Genomic DNA, 21,405 nt, shown 5'->3' with positions numbered 1-21,405 from the left:
CTGCCTCCTACCAGCTGCATGAACCAGAAACCACCTAAGCACCCCGCGCCTCTCGGTCGCCTCAAATGGAAAATAAGCATAATGAGACCTGTTTTAGCGGAATAGCACGAGAACGAAGGTGAGGTGCGCAGGAAAATCACTTCGGACGCTGTCTGGGCACACAGGAAACCCTAGATAAATGATTGCCTGTTTGCGGTTTTCATAAATCAGATCACCACTGCCAGGCTCTTCGGGAAATACAAATTGCAGAAATGCTCCTAAGCCTAGATGGTGGCCGGCATCTGAGTGCGAGCGGGGGACGGCCGCAGGAGCTCCCCTTACCCCAGGGGGCCAAGCACGGGTCAGAGTGGCCGGGAGAAGCCAGGGGGCCCCGCCCACCGCCCCTCGCACTCAGCGACCCGAGAACTTCCAGCTTGCAGGCACCTGCGACTCACCCAAGAACTTTCTGGTCTCTGCAGCCCACGCAGCCCACGTACACAGGCAGACGTGGCACAGTGTGCAGTCAGTGGCCAACGGGATACCTTGCCCACTGCTCTGCGGGATCCCTCACAGTCCCCAGTGGCCGGGGTGCTGGTTGCCCACAGTGACAACCTCGAACCCGCTCTATTGTCTTCTTTCTCTTTGCTCTCGTTTCTCAGGCAAATGATGGTTCCCCGGGATCACCTCCCGAGTAACCACCTGCACTTAGGGTCTTCATCCCAGATGGGCCTCTGGGGAGCAAGCCTGACACAGGGTGTGGGCCGGGCCCTGTGGCGAGGGCCTGCTCTCATCACCTAGCAGGGGGGCAGGAGGGAGGGAAGAGGAAAGAAACTGGCAAGGACGTGGGCAGAGCCTTCCTATGGAGAGAAGGACGGAACAGAGGAGAGGGTGAACCCACCAATCCTGTTAAGACCAAAACTGAACGCTGGGAGAAAAGGTCGTGTACCACTGAGTCGAAGTAGAACAGAGCGTTCACGTACTCCCCAATCCCAGGTTACAGCAGGGCTGCTGACATCGCCAGAAGGATTCATCAGGCCAATTTTTAAATCCTACCAAACATCCTGAGACAATGAGTGGGTAGGCTTGCAGAAAGCCCACCCTGTGCCAGGCTCTTAGATCATGCCCTTGGACCACATAGATGTGTATTCAGAACGTAAGAGCTTCCCCGTCTCCAAATCTGGGGTCACCTTCCAACCAAGGATAGAATCACACAGTTTCTGTAATGGAAAGACATGGAGGGCGTCTCCCCCAAATCCGAGCTGATACATTATTCCCCTTCCATCATTTCCGCAGCACCCTCAAGGCGAGCATATACAATGCGTGCACACGCACAGACACACGTAGGAACATGTATGCACACACAAAGGCACAAACGCATTCTCCCTCCCTCTCTTTCTGGACTGCCCTGCACTCCTGGCCAACTCCCTCAGTGCTATTTGCCTCGTACATTCCATTCACACTCTAGCCCTATGCAGAATTAAGAGGATTAGCTCTTATCGAGAGCTGTGTATCTCCAAAGCTCTTACCAACATTAGCTAATTAAACAGACACGGTCCCCTTTCCCTTGGCTGTAGCGTGTGGAAAAGCGTAAGACATGAATTAACAAGACCCGGGTTCTAGTCCCAGCTGGGGAGCCACGTCTCCTCCTACAAGATGCAGAGAAATACAGGCATGCCTCAGAGACGTTGTAGGTTCAGTTCCAGACCAGTAAATCAAGGATCATTCCAGACCAGCTCAGTAAATCAAGGATCACAATAAAGCAAGTCAAATGAACTTTTTGGTTTCCCAGTCCATACAGAAGTCATATTTACACTATACTATAGTCTACTAAGTGTCCAATAGCAATATGTCTAAAAAACAACGTATGTCCCTAAGTTAAAAAATACTTTAGAGGCGCCTGGGTGACTCAGTTGTTTAAGCATCCAACTTTAGCTCATGATCTCATCATTTGTGGGTTCAAGCCCCACATCAGACTCTGTGCTGACAGCTCACAGCCTGGAGCCTCCTTCAGATTCTGTGTCTCCCTCTCTCTCTCCCCCTCCCCTCCTCGCACTCTGTGTCTTTCTTTCTTAAAAATAAATAAACATGAAAACAGATACTTTAGTGGCACCTGGGTGGCTCAGTTGGCTAAGCATCCGGCTCTTGATTTCAGTTCAGGTCATGATCCCAGGGTCGTGGGATTGAGCCCCATGTGGGACTCCACACTCTCTTCCTCTGCCCCTCTCCCCTGCTCACTCTTTCTCTCTCTCAAATAAAAAAAAAATAAAATGGTAACAAAAAATACTTTATTGCTAAAACAATGTTAACCATCATCTGAGCTTTCAGTGAGTTGTAATCATTGATCACACAGATCGTCATAAATAAAACATAGTAATCATGAAAAATTCGAAATATTGTTAGAGTCACCGAAATGAGACATGGAGACACAAAGTGGGCAAACGCTGTTGGAAAAAAACGGCACCAACAGACCTGCTCAAGGCAGGGCTGCCACAGACCTTCAACTTGTAAAAAGCACAGTATCCGCAAAGTGCAGTGAAGCGAAGCACGATAAAACGGGTGTGCCGGTAGTTACTAGAATACCCCACACAAGAGATGAAGAAACAAAGGGTCTAAGTGGCTCACACGAGGTCAGTCAGCTGGGAAGTGGCTGGCCTCAGCTGCAAGCGTAGGTCTCTCCAGCCTCCAGAACCCCTGCTCTCTCACCCACGACTACATACAGATAGTGGTGATCATTCCCATTATCCTCACACCCCAAGATGACCCGGCAGAGGCCGGCCCTTCCGGCTCAAATGACTGTCTAGCCCAGAATCCCCACCGCCCACACACAGAGCTCTACGCTTCCTAGGTGCGTGACTGTTTGGAGTGTTTTTTTCACGCACGCTCAGGTTCACATCACGTGATCACGGCCCCGCTCGCCTCCCTGGACTCAGAGGTCATTTCCCTTGTCCCATGCTCCCTACCCCATGCCCACAAGAGCCCCTAGCCCAGGACTCCACCCGTGACGGCAGCTCAGAGCCATGGCGTGGTCTCAGCCTGGAGCAGAGCAAGCAGAGGTCCCCTCTTCCTTCCACAGATGTCACAGAGAAAGCCCCAGTGCCGGTCACTAGCCACCAGGAGGCAGCTCAATTAACCAAGCTGTTAATGCGGGATACATTTACAACTTCCATTGTCAAGTCTAATAATTCCCTTCAACTGAAATCTTTTGCCTTCATTAATGTAATCAGTGCCTATCAGGGCATGATCAGAAAAACTCTTAGGATTTCTACCCATCATGTTGAATCCTACATGCCATATGTTTCATCGCTGGGACTCAGGCTCAGTCAATTCTTCCGAATGCTGTCACCCCTTAGCAAGGCTAATAAGGTGTTTTTTTTTTTTTCTTCAAAAGTCTTAATAGGATAGAGAATTTGAAGAAATCAATGAGCAACTAATTACCCATTAAACATTATTTGCCCAAGGGAGCCTGGGTGACTCAGTCAGTTAAGCATCTGACTCTTGATTTTGGCTCAGGTCGTGATCTCATGGTTCGTGAGTTTAAGCCCCATGTTGGGCTCTGTGCTAACAACTCAGAGCCAGCTTGGGATTCTCCCCCTCTCTCTGCCCCTCCCTTGTTCTCACTCTCTCTTTCTCAAAAATTAAAAAAAAAAAATAAGAAAACAAAACAAAACACAAACATTATTTGTCCAGTACTCTGAGGACACAGAAGTATTTCAAAAGATCCTCGCTTTCTGAGAGCTTAGAACCCTGGAGGAGTAAGAAAATTAGCATAACAAAAAATGAGATAACAGGTTGATAGGTTCCTGTACTAGAAATATAGGAAGGAATCATCCATTCATTCATTCATTCATTTATTCAATGAAACACCATTTAGACGATATTAATAGTAGAGTCTATTACAGACATACCCTGAAAGTTCAAAGTGGCGAGAGGTGTCCAACAGGGATAGAGATAAGGTATATCCCCAAAGAGCCTGCAGGAAATAGGCTATGTAAGCAAAGTGAGCGGTGGACAAGGTAAGATGACAAGGAAGTCAAAAGAAGAATGAGCAGAAAAGATGGAATTAGCCGGGATGGTTTTGTGGAAGCAGCAGGACCGAAGGTACCACTGGCCTTGTAAAGAGGTAAGCTGGGTCTCAGGCTCCCCGTCCCTATGAGGGGACCCTGAGCCCCAAAAGCACAGCGTTCCCCACCAAGCATGAAAAAACTGATGATTAACCTTGGAAAATGAGAAGCTGGTACGTTCAGGCCCGCTGGCTCCGTTCCACACTGTGCTCACCAGGCCTGCAGTTAGATCAGTCATTCTTTTGCCTGAACATTTACCAAAGGCTGGTACCGAGGATGCCAGAGAGGGCGAGGCCCGGTCTCTGCCCTCACTGAGCTCCCGGTCAGGTGGGGAAGAGAGGCAAGCACAGTCCGGCGACAATGCAGAGGGATAAATGCTTGTACCACACACACACACACACACACACACACACACACACACACACACACACGAGGGGGGACATCCAGACGCGGGCGGGGGGCAGTAAGGCAGCAGCCCCAGAGGAGGCTATCAGTTCAATCCTGAAGGGCGGGCGGGAGGTGGGTGGGCAGGCTGCAGCCACGCAAGCAGACGATGATGACAAGAGTACAAGAATTACAAGAATTACAATGCACCACTGGTAGCCTCCGTTTTGGAGTGCCTCCCTTTGGTGGCAGAAACCGTGCTTGGTATTTCACACACCCCCTCGCGCACGCACACACCACTTCCGATCACGGTGGAGTAGGTCTGTTTGGGGATACAGGCGGTCCTCGTAGCGGCACGACATCTTAAGTATTAGTGCCTCGTTGGATAAAGCAATGACTTTCTCATGGCCGTGCAGCCCGTAGGCGGCAGCGCTGAGATTCAAGTCTGTGCCCACTGTGCCCATACTATCTACTGTTCTGTACTTTGGAACTTGCAGGGGACGGTCACACGTGAATTCCTCCCTGGCTACCCTGCACAACTGAGCCATCCACAGGTCCACGCAGCCAAAGGAGCGACGCCGTCGGGGGGCGGGGGGCGGGGGGGGGGACCCGTCCCCAGCCTTAGCGCTCCGGTCTGGCATCCCTGGTTCTGCCTCAAGCTGTGCCCCGCTTCCAACGATCAACTATGGCAGGCTCTTTCAAGACTCCCCGCTCTGACATTCTCCGACTCTGGCTCTAGTCTTTTTTTTTTTTTTTTTTTAAGTTTATTTATTTATTTTGAGAGCGAGAGAGCACACAAGTGGGGGAGGAACAGAGAGAGAGAGAGAGGGGGAGAGAGAGAATCCCAAGGAGGCTCCACACGGTCAGCACGGAGCCCGACGCGGGGCTTGAACTCACGAACCATGAGATCATGACCTGAACTGAAACCAAGAGGCAGGCGCCCAACCAACTGAGCCACCCAGGCGCCCCTGGCTCTAGTCTAAAAGGCCTGACCAAGGCACCAACAGGGAAAAAGAATGTAGTCAGAGTGTCCCATCAACATGTTTCATGTGGGCCAGCCTATGACTTAGCAAGGACCTCCCATCCAGGAGGGGAGACCTCCCCAGAGCAGGGGGGGTGAATCCCCAAAGTCCCTGAAGTTCAAGACGCCCCAGGGGGTTCCTATCTCCCTGTTTTTCCTCACTTCACCCTCTCTGAAGTGGGGCTGTCTGAAGATGCACCCCGTTTGCCTAGAGTCTGCTCCACGAGCCACGAAGAACATGCCACATCGTCTTCCGGGCACGCTGCTTCTGGAGAACAGCGTTCTCCACCGTCTGGTCCCCCGCTGACCCCAGCTCTCCACCTGCCAGGGTCCCCCGCCCTCCGCTCCCAGCTCCTGGGCCAGGTGAGAGACAGGTGGGAGGGACAGCTCACTAGCAGGACCCATGATGCCAGAAAGCTGTCCCTCCCACCCACTCCCTCCTGCACACACGCAGCAACACGGTGTTTCCTCAGGCTTAAGGGGCCGGGATCCAGGAGTGCTGCACAAGAGAATAAACAATCTCATCTCAGAGTGTATATTTTGTCTTCATTATGCCACAGTGAAGGTGTTAATATACAACTTACAACATATTAATCACCCCTCGAACTTCCAAATGCTAAATGCATCATTAACATTCATGTTTTCTTCAATTACTCGGCTGTTCTGGGGGAGGGGAGCAGTCGGCTGTCTCCTAAATCCGTCTCCTGTGGATGGCTCAGAGGCCATAAAAGGCAGCCGAGGCCCGTACCATGGAGAGCGGAAGGTCCTGCTCCCTGCCTGGCCCAAATGCAGGCTGGTCATAAAAAGCACAACTGAAGCCAAGAAGCGAGGGGGAGAAATCCAAAGAGGGAGCAAAAGGCACGGCGGGGGGGAGAGAGGGACGTGGAGGAATCGAATCCACACCAAAGGATCACAGAGGCCAACGAGCCTAACCGCCTGGTTTCATAAATGAGAGGACTGTGGCTCAGAGAGGGTAAGTGACATGCCCAAGATCACACAGCAGGTTAGAGGGAAGATCAGAAAAAGAAGGGGTAGAAAAACTGAGTGTGGAAGAGGAAAAGGCAATAGGAGGACAAAGTGGCAGGAGGCAGGTCTGTAAAACAGTACAAAGAGGGAGAGAAAGCAGCAGCAGAGAGGGAAGAACAAAGGACGAGCGAGAAAGGGGGGGAAATCTGAGCCCAGAGCGGTCTCCAGCGTCACCCCCAACTGCCCAGCCCCCCAGGCAGGAGGCAGCTGGGCAAGGGGGGTTAACACCTCTGATAGGGGACACACAGACTGGGCTTGCAGGGGAGGGAGAGGCTGGGGCTGGGCCTCTGCCCCAGGCCTCCAAAACATAGCCAGACTAAATATGACACGCAATTAAAATGTCATTACCCCACAATGGTGCTATCCAAACTTCAGTCGGAATTTGTTACAGGCGCTGGTGGCTACAAAATCAATTTGCTATTGTACTTCAGCAAATCAGATTCAATAAGCTCCCTGCTAGTGGGTTGCCGACCAGCCCTGAATGGAAGAGGGAAGAGAAGAAAAGGCTTCTGCTGCTAGGTCACTTTTTTGTCCACAGGCTGCCATCCAGCCAGGCCTGTCCACCTTGAGGGGGAAGCATCCAAGGTCAGCACGCGACAGCGCTTCCAAAAGGGTGCGACTGGGGGGTGCTCGGGGCCCAGCGAGCAGAGAAGCAGGGCAGGAGAGCAGGATCAGCTCCGGCAGGTACCGTCCTGGGCCTCCCAAAGACGCGGGTCCTGATGATAGTTAAAAACCCACACAGGTCATCACAACCCATGCGGCGCTTTGAAAATACCAGCCGTTGGAGCCTCACAACTTGGGAGGTGAGCATCACTGTTTTCCCCACAATGAGGAAAAGCTTCAGAGGGGTTAGGAGCCGCGGCCAAGGTCACCCTCTCGGTAGGGGTTGGGCAGCGACTATGTGTGCCAATGACAACAGCGTTCAGCCCTGAAACCACCCCCCCCCCGCCCCTCTGCGCGCACACACACACACACACACACACTCATGATACAGCAGAGTCTGCAAAGCCCCCAGCAGAGTGTGACCAGCGGGGCCGGCCCGAGAGCCACCATAAACGCGCCCCGCTCAGCCTAGCGATTCTGAGCCCTATCAAGTCTTCCACACAAGCTGCCGCCCATCTGTCTCCTCTCTTCTAAGCCCACTGCCACATTCCAGGCCAGGACCCGGGATGCCTGAAGCAGCCTCCTCGCTGCCTCTCCTCTCTCCGATCGTGCACGCCAGCTCCAGAAACATCTTCTGAAATGCCACACTGACCTTGACACTTCCTTGCTCGTAAACGTCACACAACTGCCTCTGCTCTTAGCTTCTGCTCCCACCACTCAACTGAGAACGCCCCCCGCCCCCAGCCTAGAGTCCCCTCACTGACCTCCTCACTGCCCGACAGATGCTGTCAGTCCCATCTTATTGTCTCTTGGTAGCCCCTGTTACCTCCTCCCACCTCCTTCCTGGAAACTGCCTCCCTGGGTTCCTGCGGTCTCACCTGGCTTTTGTTTGTCCTCTCTGGTCACTCCTCAGGTGGCGTTTCTTCCTTAGCTTGTGCCATAATTTCTCGTGTTCCCCAGCTCTTTCCTCAGTCACCAGCTCCTCTGACCCCTTACATGACTGTAAGTGACTTCATCTGAGCCCATGGCGTTGGCCGCGTCTCTACCCAAATGAAGCTCAAATCTGTGTCTCGAGCCCACATCTCTCTCGTAAATTCCAGATCCCATCAATTAGCCGCTTGCTGGATGCTTCCCTGTGGCACCCCGAACTCAACACGCCCAAGCTGAACTAGCCAACCCCCTTTCTGCTCCCAAATGATTATTCCTCCTAAATTCTCTCTCTGAATGGCGTCACCACCCCGTTATCCTGGGAATCACTCTCCACATGCCCCTCTCGCTTACCCACCGCACAGATGCTGGCAGTTCCCTGCCCGCAGCCCCTGGCAAGTGCCCGGACACCCCTCCACAGCACACACTCCCTCATGGTACGTCCTCATCCTCCCTGTTCCTTCTGCACACTTACTCTTAGTCCCCAAGCTCAAGGATCACTCCTTCTATGAAGTCTTTCCTGCTGCCCATCAGCCTCCCCCCCAGGCCCCCCTACGAGAGAATTCCATGCCCTCCTCTCCACACTCACAGCCCCTATGCTTCTATCTGGACCCCTGGGGCACTCTTGTGCCCTGAATGGCATACATATCTTTCTCTTTGAAGGTGAGGCCAATGGTTTAACATCTTAAAATCCCCAAGGCCTAGCTCAGGACCCGACACTCACGAGGTGCTCATTACATGTCGGCTGAAAGCATAAGAGCAGGACTGGATGGAAAGAACGACCATACAGCCTCTTCCCCTCACCCTCTGCCACTGGCTTGGCCACCGTCTGATGTGGGATCTGGAGATGCTTGGCAGAGACCTTGCCCTTCTGCAAATGTTTACAGTGCTATGTAAATAACCTTTCCTGGAGATGATATATGTGGCCTCCCTGCCCTGGGCCTTCACAGGTCCATGCCAAGTGGCTGTCAGGGTGGCTGTTCAAGTGAGACACCGAGGAATGTGGGTCTGCACCAGAGGGGTGGGGAAGGGGATATAATAAAATACCGTACGAGGACAAATCTGGGCCCCATGCCATGAAAAATGTGAGTCTGTCCTTGACTTCAGTGGCAAATGAGGCGTGAAAACATATCAAAATGTGATATTCAATATATGGATGTATTTAATATTTTATGAGACTGGAAATCGGTTACCGAAGGTTTGAACGATAAATCAAGCACCGAGCAGATGAACTTTTTCGAGTGTCTGCACCTGATATGTGCCACTCCCCAGGAGGAAAAGACGGAAGAAAGAGGGAAAAAGAGGGCAACAATGAAGGGCCTAGAGACTCTGGAAGGTGAGATCCAGAGGCCCCGGGACACAGCTTGTTTAAACCCCTGCCCCTTTGCACGTTCCACGCTGGCTGTCTACAAGCCCTCTGCACCTTACTTGTCTAAAGAACTTTATTCATCCTGCAAAATCCGGCAACTTCCTTGGGAATTCTCTCTAAGCGGCTTCCCCTGGCCTTGTACGCTCTTGCCCCAGACCCACGGGAAGCAGGGCACGTGTTACTCTGTGTACAGTGTGGCCTGGTGTTCTGTACGTGACAGCTGGGGACTTACACACCCACCTCCCTACCACACTCTAAGCTCTCTGGTGATCGAGACCAGGTCTCCCTCACTTCAATATCCTTCAGCGCCTGGAACAGTCTGGACACACCACGACGGCCCAGAGGCTCAGCTAGGAACTTGCTGATGGTTTTCACATTGTTCTTTGAAGTCAACTTCATGGAGACCCTATGCTCTAAGTAGTACCTGTCCTGTCCAACGGGTGAGAAAAACAAGGCTCAGAGCGACTGTCACCCGTGCCTAACACTATCCTGTGCTCACCTAGAGGACAGGCGGCTTATGTGCCCTCCTGCAGCAAGCCCAGAGCCTTGCCTGGGGCGAGTCTTCAAACATTTGGTGCATGAATGACTACTGATTCCTAGCCTCCCTCAAATACTCATTTGGATGTTGAGTGGCCCTCACATCCATCTATCCCAGGGGACCTCCAACCCGGTGGATCATCACGATCACTTTGGAAATTTTTGAAAACTCATGAGTTCTGGGCCTCGCTCTTGGTATTTCCAGTTAAGCCTGGGGTGGGGGCTGGCCATGTAAAATTTTTTTCCTTACAATGGCGCACCTGGGTGGCTCAGTAGGTTAAGAATCTAGCTCTTGACCTCAGTTCAGGTCATGATCTCACAGTTCATGGGTTCAAATCCCGCATCCGGCTCTGTGCTGACAGTGCGGAACCGGCTTGGGATTCTCTCCCCGCTCTTCTGCCCCTCCCCCACGTGTGTGTGTGCACGCTCTCTTTCAAAATAAATAAATAAACTTAAAAATTTTTTCTTTCCTTATAGATTTTTTTTAACATTTATTTTTGAGAGAGAGAGGGAGACAGAGCATGAGTGGGGGAGGGGCCGAGACAGAGGGAGACACAGAATCAGAAGCAGGCTCCAGGCTCTGAGCTATCAGCACAGAGCCCGACACGGGGCTCGAACTCATGGACCATGAGATCATGACCTGAGCTGAAGTCGGACGCTTAACGGAATGAGCCACTCAGGCGCCCCTTTTTTTCCTTATTAACATTCCCTGGCCTATTCTGACAATGAGGCAGATTTGGGGACCACCAATGTGGCCCCTCTAAACCTCTCATTTGAATTGTGACTACGTTTTTCTCCAGCTCAGATTTTAGGGCTCACAGAATCCAGCTGGCTGGCTGTCCTTCTTAGGACAGGAACTCTTTCTGCTTATTATCACCTTCCCCCTACTTCTTTTTCTTGTGAAATCCTCCCATGTCTCTCCATTCAGGGCACAGCTCCCACTGCTTGGTGGTGACTATGAGCTTATTTGGACTCCCTGGTCTGCGCCTACACCAGTCAGGGCTGAACCAGCCCCATTCTGAAATCTGCCTTGGCTGGACCATCAGCTCTTCCCAGACAGTGCTCCCCCTTCCCAGCCAAAATGAAAGTTATCTTCATTTAGTTCCTCTCTCCCTGAGACAGGAAAAGAAGGGAAATATTCGATGGGGCACCATCAGCTATGCCAGGGCGCCTTGACCTTGACCCCACTGACACGTGGGGCTGGATGACTCCTGCGGAGGCTGCCCTGTGCACTGTAGCAGGGGCGGCAGCACCCCTGGGCTCCGTCTACTTATGCCAAGAGTGCCACCTCCACCTGTGAAAACCGAAAATGTCTTCAGACATCGCCAAATGTCCCTGACGGGCACAACTGCCCCCAGTTGAGAACTAAGGAGCTAAGCCGGCAAGGGGGCAAAGGACTTATCTTTGAATCCCAGCTCTGGCCCTACCCTACATGCATTTCTTTGTCTTCAAGATAGGATCAATGACATCCCCCATGCAGAGTTTTTGAGAGAAGAAAATGAGACCGAATTAAATAAACTAACTTAGGTGAACATGCTAGAACAAATTGGGAGAGGTTTTTAGAGCAAGTGATGAAAGCCCATCCATAGTGGGGTGCAGGTACACCAGCTTTCAAGTGATAAACTAACTCAAATAAATGAAAAGCTCTGATGTGTAGTGTTTGCTGATATCTATGCTGTGAGTAGGCCCAAAATGGCCAATTTCAAGCTACCAACCTGATGTTACTGAACGCGGAATTGGGGAGAGATGTGTAGAATCACTCTCTTGAGCCAGCCAAGCCAATACAGTTAAGTGTGACCTGGGCAGGCAGGTGGCAGTGGGAAAAGGTGGGCCTGTGGCCTCACTGGAAAGTGCCTCCCTGCCCAAAGATGTTCAAAGTCATTTCAAAGGAACGGCATTTCTGGACAAAGCACGTCTGCCCATGGGACCCAACCCCCCTGCCCCCAATTTGTGATCTCAGCTCTGGAGAGTCCCCAGTCAAAAATCATTCCTCAGCCTTCTTCCTCCTTCTCTTCTGCCTTCAACCTCTCTTATCAGAGCTAGCACTGAACACAGTGGACATGTTTCTAGTATTAACGAAATACTAATGAAAACACAGTAAGGGGGTGCCTCGGTGGCTCAGTCAGTTGAGCATCTAACTCTCGGTTTCAGTTCAGGTCAGGATCTCATGGATTGTGGGATCGAGCCCCATGTTGGACTCTGTGCTGACAGTGCGGAGCCTGCTTGGGATTCTCTCTCTCTCTCTCTCTCTCTCTCTCTCTCTCTCTCCCTCTGCCCCTCCCCTGCTCGTGCTCTCTCAAAAATAAATAAACAAACAAACAAAAAAAAAAGACTGGCGTGTGCTCCTTCACTTCTCTGGGCCGTTATTTTCTCATCTTCAAAATGGGCTATCAATGCCCGCCCCAAAGGGCTGTGATGCCAAGCCGGTCCCTTCCTTCCTCTTCAGGCGGTCCCCATTAGGGCCATTCACCCAATCCCAGAAAGGGCCTAGCAGTCTCTGAATGGGGCTGCCGGCCTGTGAGAAGTCAGCAGGGTGGTAATCAATTCCTACAGAGTTCTATTTTATCCACTAAATGGAGACTGGCCCCAGGAAGCAAAAATGCTTACCAGTTGAGAATCGCAAAAGGATGTTTCCTACACCCTCATCATTACAGAGAAACCAGAAGTGGGGGGTCCAAGGCCTGTCAAAGGTAACACCCGAAGAGGAGGGGCCAATCTGCATGGAGCTGGCCCTCAGGAGCTCTGGGATCAATACCATAAGTGGTGCAAGCTGGAAATTTAAGGAGATGCCCGGATGAAAGAGAAGGATGAGAGCAGACAGAAGCCGGCCCCAGGGTACCTGGCGGGTGCCTGAGCTGGGTGGCAGGGACCCAGGCAAAATCAAAGGCAAGGATCAATGGCCCAGAAGGCTAGAGTTCCACTTCAGTCCTCCGGGCCCGCAGGGGCCTGCAAAAGTCGAGGCCCACCCCAAGCCCGGGGCTCCACGTTTAAAGAAAACACCAACCCCTTAGCCCCACGGTAGCAGAAAACAAAATATGGAAACGCGCCCTAGGTTTGCATCATTTATGCTGCTATTTTTCCGTCTCATTAACTCTGGATGAAGAACACATCCGGGCCAGCTTCAGTTGTGCCCCATTCAGAATGCTTTGAGTCAGTTTTACCCCAAACTCTCAGTGGCTTTTTACTTTCCGCTTCCCCCACGCGATGGGCCTGTTTATCCCTTATTTATTTTGCTCATCTCAGCCCCTTTACTTCTGGGAGTGATTCCAACAACAGCAACAACAACAAGGCACCACCACACACACAATCAATTAAGAAACAAGCTGCTTGCAAATCGCCAGCAAAGGAGAAAAAGCCTCCCCTCCTCGCTATGGCCTCCCTCCCCCTTGAACATGGGGATCTGATCTTTAAACAAAATGCCACGGATGTTCTGTGTGATTCGAATCGGGTCACTTGCCCGAGGCCCTTCTGGCCCAAAATGAGGGAGCTGGGTGAGTTCTCGTGAGTCCTCGATCTTTTTTTTATTTTTCCAGGTCCCCAACCTCTCTGGGTATGTGAAGCAAGCGACAGATTTACCCCTCCCCCGATTTCACTTTTAATACATAATACAAAACGTTCCCGAAGGGGATCCCCACACAGCCCGGAGTGGAGGAGCAAAGTGAAGACCCACGTCCCTCCTCAGCCCTCTTGAAGGAACAGACAAGAACCAGGCAGGCCTTGTGGGGAGGCCCCGAGAGTGGGAACCCCACCTTCCGGGGTTAGCCTGAGGCACTGCTTCTGGAAGGCTGCCATTTGGGCCAGCAAAGCTGATCTGACATTTCATTTGCAGGAAAACACTTTATCTTTTTTTTTTTTTTTTTAAGACAAAGGGGAAAAAAAAAACCCCACCCTCATAACACCTTTTCAAAACTCTCTAGGCTCTGAGCAACCCATAAAGTCTGACAGCACAGGTGCCTAAGGAGTCAGCCTGGGGCCAGGAGGGGCTGGGTGCCTCACCCCCACCCCCCACCCCCCCCACCCCCCCTCCACCCCCCCCCCCAAGAGGCAGCCTCCACTGAGAGCAAACAGTGTAGCCTTTGGTGAGATAGCCTCAGGGTCCCCACACTGAGGGCCTCACCTCCCCGCCCCCCCTTCCACCAGTTACATTTCCATCTAAATGGGAGCTGCCAACACCGTCCTCCCCAGAACCTTCTGCCAGAGGGCTTCAGCCACCTGCACAGGGGTCAAGGGGTGAATTCCAGTTCCCTTCTGGAGCTTTTCTCCTGGGCCCTGTGCTAGGTGCTCAAGCCAAGGCCAGCAACGATAAAACCAAAAACCAGACAACAGTTTTAAGCAGCCCCAAAGCCTTTCACCTCTGGGTCACAGGCCTTCGGGGCCTTGCTGTGTTTGACTTGCTCTCAGAGTGACAGATCCCAAGAAGATGCAGCTTGGGAAAGGCCCAAGGTGCTTATACCTCCTACTGCCCTGTTCTCTCCCTATTGGAAGGAGAGCTTCAGAAGCAACCCTGAAATGAAGCCCACGCCCCAAAAGTGCCGAAGGCAGGCTGCCTTGGAACTGGTGCCACAAATCTCTGATGAGAGCGGTTTCTACTCACAAAACAGGTCACTATGGCCTTGGAGGCCTTGGAGGAGAGAGCTGGTGGGCCAGGAATACAGGATCTGAGATGGAGCTGGCAAGATAGATAGAGACTCAATCACTACACTGATTCCTCTGAACCTCTCCCTCCCTCGATGAGCCTAAAACTCTCCGGTCTGCATCTCCCAGATCATGGGGGTGGAAATATGTAAAATTCAGACGGAGAAATGAGAGCAGGCGTGAGCCCCAGAAAAAGGATGAGGCATGGAGCACCGAGCTGTCCCCTCCATCATGCCTGCAGCCACAAGCCACGGAGCAGGAACGGGCCCTACCACCAAGTCCAAACATGGACTCTCAAGCGTCTGGTCCAGAGAAAGAAAAAAATAATGGAAGATAATGGCCAGTTATGAGGCTGTGGAAAAACTACCAAAGGGAGGTGCTGTTTTCTCATTCTCTGCACGTTACAAAAAGAAAAGAAACATCTGTCTGGCACAGCCTTGGTGACATCCTGTCCAGATACAGAGGGTCCATAAGGCCCCCCTCTCCAAGCCCTTAGTTTACAGGACCAGGAATCGAGAAACAGCCTTCTGAAGAACATTACCCTTTATGGGAGATCGCAAAATGCTCACAGCTTTCCCACCGCTGGACGTATGCCCTTTGTCATGGGGCTCCCTAGCCCTTCCAGTTAAGAGGCGTCTCTTCTCCACCTCCTGAATCTGAGCATGGACATGTGACCTCCTTTGGCCAACCAGATATGAGCTGACATAAAATAACAGAAGCTCTAAAAGTGGTTGTCCATTAGGATTTCCCTCTTCTGCTCCGAGGAACCTTCTACTGCCACATGAACGAGTAAATATAGGGTTCACACTGACAGTTACGGGCAAAGAGGAAGGATGGATATCTGTACCTATGTCTCTGTCTACATCCACCTATAATATATATGGAAAAAGAGGCCTAGAATAGCCTTTTGGGAAAGGGGGAGACTCTATGGTGTTTGCCCCAGCAGAGACTGAGTGAGGCCATCCCAGACCCTGCCTTAGTCAAGTCAGTCCAAACCAAAAGAACAACTGTGCTAACACAGAGCTGTGAAAAACAATAATGTTTGTTTGTTTTTTAATGTTTGTTCATTTTTTGAGAGAGAGGGCATGAGCAAGGGAGGGGCAGAGAGAGTTGGGGAGACAGAGGATCCGAAGCAGGCCCTGAGCTGACAGCACAGAGCCCGACACGGGGCTCGAACTCACGAACCGTGAGATCGTGACCCGAGCTGAAGTCGGACGCTCAACCCACTGAGCCTCCCAGGCGCCCCATGTTTGTTGCATTAAGCCACTAAATTGGGGGGAGGTTTGTTACACAGTGGACGTTAACCACCACGCTTTGCCATACACTCTTCAGAAAAAGAATTGGTTGGTTCCCTCAGGGTTAAGGCGGACTGGACCAAGCAGGCCAGGAAGCGTCCGGGGGCCAGTGAGGAAAGACCATAAAGTCAGCACCAGAAGGCTGAATTCCAACTACCATTCTGCCACCTGCTAGCTGTGTGTGGCCTCAGGCAGGATCCTGACTCGGAGCTTCTCACCCTCACAATGGGGCTGGCAACCTCTTGCAAAATGTCGTTGTGAGAAGGAAACGACAGAATGGATGGGAAAACCCTGGACAACACAGCAAACGCTCCATAAGTCCTCGTCTCCTTTGTACTCAGCCACACTAGACGGCCAAGGGGTCCTTCCACCTTGATGCACACAAGAGTATCAAGTGCAGGTCCCTCTTAGGACCCACGCTCCCTGACCTCAGATCAGCTTAAACTGCAGGGCCACACAGGGGCAGGAGGGAATCTGTCGCCAAGACAGCCACTTGGATCAGTCGCTGAGGCGCTTGGTTTTTAATCTCTTTGGAGGAAAGAGACGTTTCATCCAACATTCACTGCATCAGCAAGTCTGTAAGTAAAATGCAGAAAACACAATGTCTTTATTCATTCCATCAAGCGGTAATTAGGGCCCAGAATAGGAATCTTCGTCGGCAGGCACTCTGGCTCCTAAAAGCCAAGCAGGTTTCTAATTGGGCTACAGCACGACTTTGGGGGCATCGCAAGGAGGCCGCTGAGGAGGGACTCATCCAGAGCCGCAATTTCCCTTTTCCTCTCATACCTGAGGAGAAAAAAATTAGCATGCTGCACTGTACCAGGAAATTAGACAAAGTGGGAGCCGCACCAAATAGGCAAAACACACACAGCCCACAACCTGGAGGACCCCCGCAGATCCCTTAATGTAAAATGTTGGCAAGGCGCTCGGCTGAGGCAGCCAAGTACGACGGAGAGGCAATTTGATTTTTGTTGTTTAAAAAGAAGCAGCGAAAGAAATTGCCTTCACGTTACACCGAGACTCTGCTGTCCGCCATGGGGTTCAGCTGAGGGAGTTGGAGGGCTGAGGCAAGAGCAGGGGAGAGGGCAACACCTGTCGGGTAGAGCCAGCCAAGAAGGGGACGAGCAAGGAGGGATCTAGCAATCACGGAGCTCCCAGAGTGCTTTGCATGCTTCAGCATCCCCCTGAGTCCTCTCAAGAACCCCACTTGGGAAGCATCATCACCCTGTCACAGCGGGAGGGGCTTTGCACCCTGTCACCCAGCAGCTAAGGAGCAGAACCAGATTGGAACCCAGGAGGAAAGAGGTCAGCCTTCCAAGGTGAATGGAGATGCGTCTGGCGACCAGGGACTGTAGGAACAAAGTCACCTGAGGCTGGACTGGCGTGGGGCTGGTGTGTTCCCAGCTGTGTGAGAGTAGCCACTGACCAAGCCAAGGTCCTGAAGCAACCACCACCCCCGCCCTGCCCTCCGATGCCCCGTCCCAGTATTTACACATAAAGAAGCACCAGGTGAGGAGGAAACTGGATGGAACACAGGTCTAGCTGCTGAAGCCCCTTTTCAGACTCCACCCCCCCCATCCACTTACCTCCCTACCCCGGCCCCTTCTTCTATGCATTCTAGAGACACAGATACCCAGACACAAACAAAGATACATAAATACAGATATTCATCCTTCCTCTTTGGAAATAACTTTGTGGGCTGGAATCCTACTCCGGCTGTTTCCCCACTTCATCTCTGAAGCTCTCCCTGGCTCCCCATATCCTACTATCCAGGCATAACTCACCGTTCCCTCATCCGTGTCCCCACAGCCCCTTTGCCCACACTCACCACATTGTATTATGTCTACTGGTTACCAGGGTGGTGTCCCTTTCTAGAATGTCAGAAGAGAGACAATTTCTTATTCATCTTTGTATCCCGAACACTGAGCACAACGTAGGACACACAGTGAGCACTCAGAAACATTAGAGGAAATCAATTCAGCAACCGAGTTTCGAATACTTACTATGAGCCGGGTGTTAGGGGTACAGTGATAACAAAGGGATAAACAGGCAGCCCCTCAAGGAGCTCAGAGTCAGAGGAGGGGGCAGACAATTAGGGACCTAGGCTACAGTCCAGGAAGGGCTCTGCTGGGTCAGAACAACATCCTGGAAGAACACGGTCTGGGGAGGGAAGCTCTGGGAAGAGGCTGCATCTCAGCCAAGACCTACGGAAGCGTTGGGTGTATCCGTGAGAAGAAGAAAGATCTGTGCCAGGCACATGCAGAGGTCTAGAGAGAAAGAGACTAGAGAACATTCTAGAAACTATAATATCATAGGGCAGTACAGCTAGGGTACAAAGTGTGAGATGTCACTGAGTAGCAGAGGACAAAGGTGGGAGAGTTGGCATGGATCAGACTGTTCCTCCATTCACGCGATCAGTGAACACAGGAGCTGAGGACCTTCTCCCCGTGACGTACTGTATATGGCGACTGGGCCAAAGTAGTGTGCAAGAGACACAGTCTCCGCCCATGTGGAGCTCACAGTCTAGACGGGAAGAAAAGAATAAAACACAAGAAATATTATCAAAATGTGCTAGAGGCTACCAACGAAACTCATCAGAGCAGAGACAAAGAAACAACAGGGGCAGGAAAATCTCTTGATGGGGAGGCAACGTGGGACCCAACGCGCTGGCCACGACCAGGTAGAGAGGATCCAAACAGAGGGGACAGTATGTGCAAACCTCCTGGGGCAGGAAAGAGCGTGGCCTGCCCAAGGGCTGACACAGCTAGTGGAGGAAGAGTATCAGTGAGGATGGGTTCAGCTGTAAGCAACAGAAAGCCTTCCGAAAAGTGGCCGGAACCGTAAAGACGTTTATTATCCCACTCAAGAGGAGACTGTCGATTACAGGCTGGATTCTGCAGTTTAATCATGTCTTTGGGGACCTGCTCCCCCATCTGTACCCCTTCGGCATTGGCAGTGTCTCGCCTGATGGTGTCCAGGACCACATCCTCACCCAGCATCTGAGAAGCAGGAAGGGTGCCATGGAGCCAACAACTCCATGCACAAATCTCCCACCTTTCCTACAAGCTGCCGGCAGACATTTCCCTGAGTCCCAAGGCACAGAACCAATCACACACCCGCCATGAAACCAATCACTGGCACTGAAGTCATGGCATTACCATGATCACCCTCCTGGCACGGAGGTGGAGGGAAGGGCTCATCTCCCCTGAAAATACCACCACCACTTTCATGGAAAAAATCCCCTCTGTGTGAACACAATCAGGCTTCTGCTACAATGGAAGATGGGAGGAAAGAGGAAATGGCTGTTTGGAGGACAACCAAATCAAGAAGAGGGCACAAGCTGAGGCTGGATAATTACAAGGATGGGCCAGATCATACAGAGCCTCATAAGGCACAGCAAGGAGTCAGGATTTTATTCATTATCCTTAAAACCACTGAAGGGTTTTAAGCAGAGGAGTAACATGAAATGGCCTATGTTTTGAAAATGCCGTGCTAAGGGAAGGACAGGAAGCAAACGTGGAAGTAGAGAGACCAAGGAGGAGGCTACTGTCCTAGGTCAGGAAAGAACATGGTGGCCTGGACTGATGGGTGGTAGGGGAGTTGGCATAAATTCGAGACACATGCGGGAGGTGCCCCGGCTGGACGTGATGGGATAGGAGATGGGAGGTGAGAGATGGGAGAAGTCAGGGATGACACCCATGTTTCTGGCCTTGCAAACTGCTGGACGCCATTTCGTGAGACAGGGGAAGATTGAAGGAGAAACAGATTTGGGGAAAGAAATCAAGCATTTGGGTTGTTGGGGGACTATATATATATATATATATATATATATATACACACACACACACACACACACACACACACACATTTGCGATACCTGTAGGGCATTTGAATGAGAAATCCAAGTACACGGAAGGAACTGCAAGATCAGAGCTCAAGAGAGGAATCTGGAAGTCATCTGTATAGATGGTATTTAGCGCCTGGGAACAGGTGCGCTCACCTAGCAAGAACAGAGAGCGCAGAAGCAAAAGACAAGGCGGCCTGGGGCCGACACTTGGGACATCCGATATCTAGACAAGAGGAAAGGAGGAACAAGCACAAGGCGGGGTGGGAAGGGAGCCAGGGGAGTGCAGTGTCCAGAGCCTGGAAAAAGTGTCTCCAAGCAGAAGAGGGTGCCGAATGCTGTTGAGAAGCCAAGATGAGCAAAGGGTCCATGGGACCGGGCCACATGAAAGCTACCGGTGACCTGCCCAGGGGGGAGGGGAGGTGGGGACAGAGGTCAGACTGAAGCGGGCAGGAGAGTGACTGCGAGGTGAGGGAGCTGGGCCCAGTGTGCCAACGACTCCGCTCATGGCCAGGAAGAGGGGCAGAGCTGGAGCAGGCTCTGGTCCGCATTCTCTGCGGAGAGATGCTGAGCTCGGCCTGAGAGGGGGTGGGAGGGGAGCAGGGAGGTCCGAAGTGAGAGAAGGTAAGCAAGGGAGCCTTGGGGAGCAGAGCGGGAGTCTACTAGAGAAGCAGCAGACTACAGGAAAATCTTCTAAGGTCAGGAACGGAACCCTGATTTTCAGCGGGGCATTCCCACCCCTAACGGCCTCCAGGGGATGTAGCGCTGAGTGGGGGGATCAATCGGGAAAGTAGCGCAGGGTCCATCATTAAAGAAAAACAGGTACATTTCTGTAGGAATCCCCGGCAACCATCTCTAAAAGGGTGAGTGCGGCCATGTTTTGGCGAGCCAGACAGCATGTCCCCAAGGGCTTACACACAATCTCTGAGATGCTTCATTTCTGAAGAATCTGTAATTGGCACTGGTTCTTCAGCTCGAACATAAAGTTTTCCGGTCCCTAAAGCCTCTCTGTCAAGTACTTAATGACCTGTAAACCAGTTACATAAACTAACAGAGCTCCAATTTTAAGGAACCTAGCAGCAAATCCTTCTGTAAAGTGACTTTTTTTTTTTTTTTTGATGATGATGCAAACGGCCTTGACCTAGTGGGTTTTCCTAAAGAGGGGCCCACCTGCATTCCTGGAGCTGTGCGGTCAGAGCAAGCACAGGTGATTTGTACCGACATCTTGTTATTTCCTAGGACACTGACACGCATCTGCTCAAATTAATTACTCTTCCAAGATCTCTCCCCTGACTCATCTGATGGGCCAAGCTCCTGTGCCGGCAAACACAGATGAGGAGGGGGAGCTCGAAGGGGGGCCCGGAACAAGGACCGTGCAACTCAGCAAAGCGGAAGTATCAGCACTTCCCTGGCACCAAAAACATTGGTCTGTGAGCATCAATCCAGAGCCTCAAACAAACATCAGAGCCCCCGGACAAAGACAGGGGACAGCTGTGTGTGACTGCCCTGACCTAGGGAAGTTTCCGAGGAGAGGCGGCAGTAGAGGGGAGGGTGGGAAGGGCAGAAGGGAGCAGGGGTGCACCCTGAGTCATCTGGGGTTCACCTTTCCAACACGCTGTTAGGCTAAACTGACGACATGAGAACTCTGGCTACGATGAGAAGACCTCAGGAGGAGGAGCGTGAGGTGACATGGAATGGCACAGATTTGTTCAGGGAAGGCGGCT

General features: G+C 51.8%; 1 protein-coding gene across 1 annotated transcript in view; it reads right to left on the bottom strand.

The window, feature by feature from the left end:
* The window catches only part of GRIK4 (glutamate ionotropic receptor kainate type subunit 4), a 352,218-nt gene extending 337,696 nt beyond the window's left edge, over nucleotides 1-14,522 (bottom strand). The window contains exon 1 of the mRNA XM_042957687.1: nucleotides 14,502-14,522. The gene's annotated coding sequence lies outside the window, so the exon portion shown is untranslated. The remainder of the gene's footprint in view (nucleotides 1-14,501) is intronic.
* Nucleotides 14,523-21,405: the final 6,883 nt, after the last annotated feature.

The sequence above is a fragment of the Panthera tigris genome, chromosome D1, assembly GCF_018350195.1.
Source record: "Panthera tigris isolate Pti1 chromosome D1, P.tigris_Pti1_mat1.1, whole genome shotgun sequence".
Taxonomy (NCBI): domain Eukaryota; kingdom Metazoa; phylum Chordata; class Mammalia; order Carnivora; family Felidae; genus Panthera; species Panthera tigris.
Note: the sequence above shows the minus strand (reverse complement) of the source record. Positions and strands in the feature narration are given on the sequence as shown.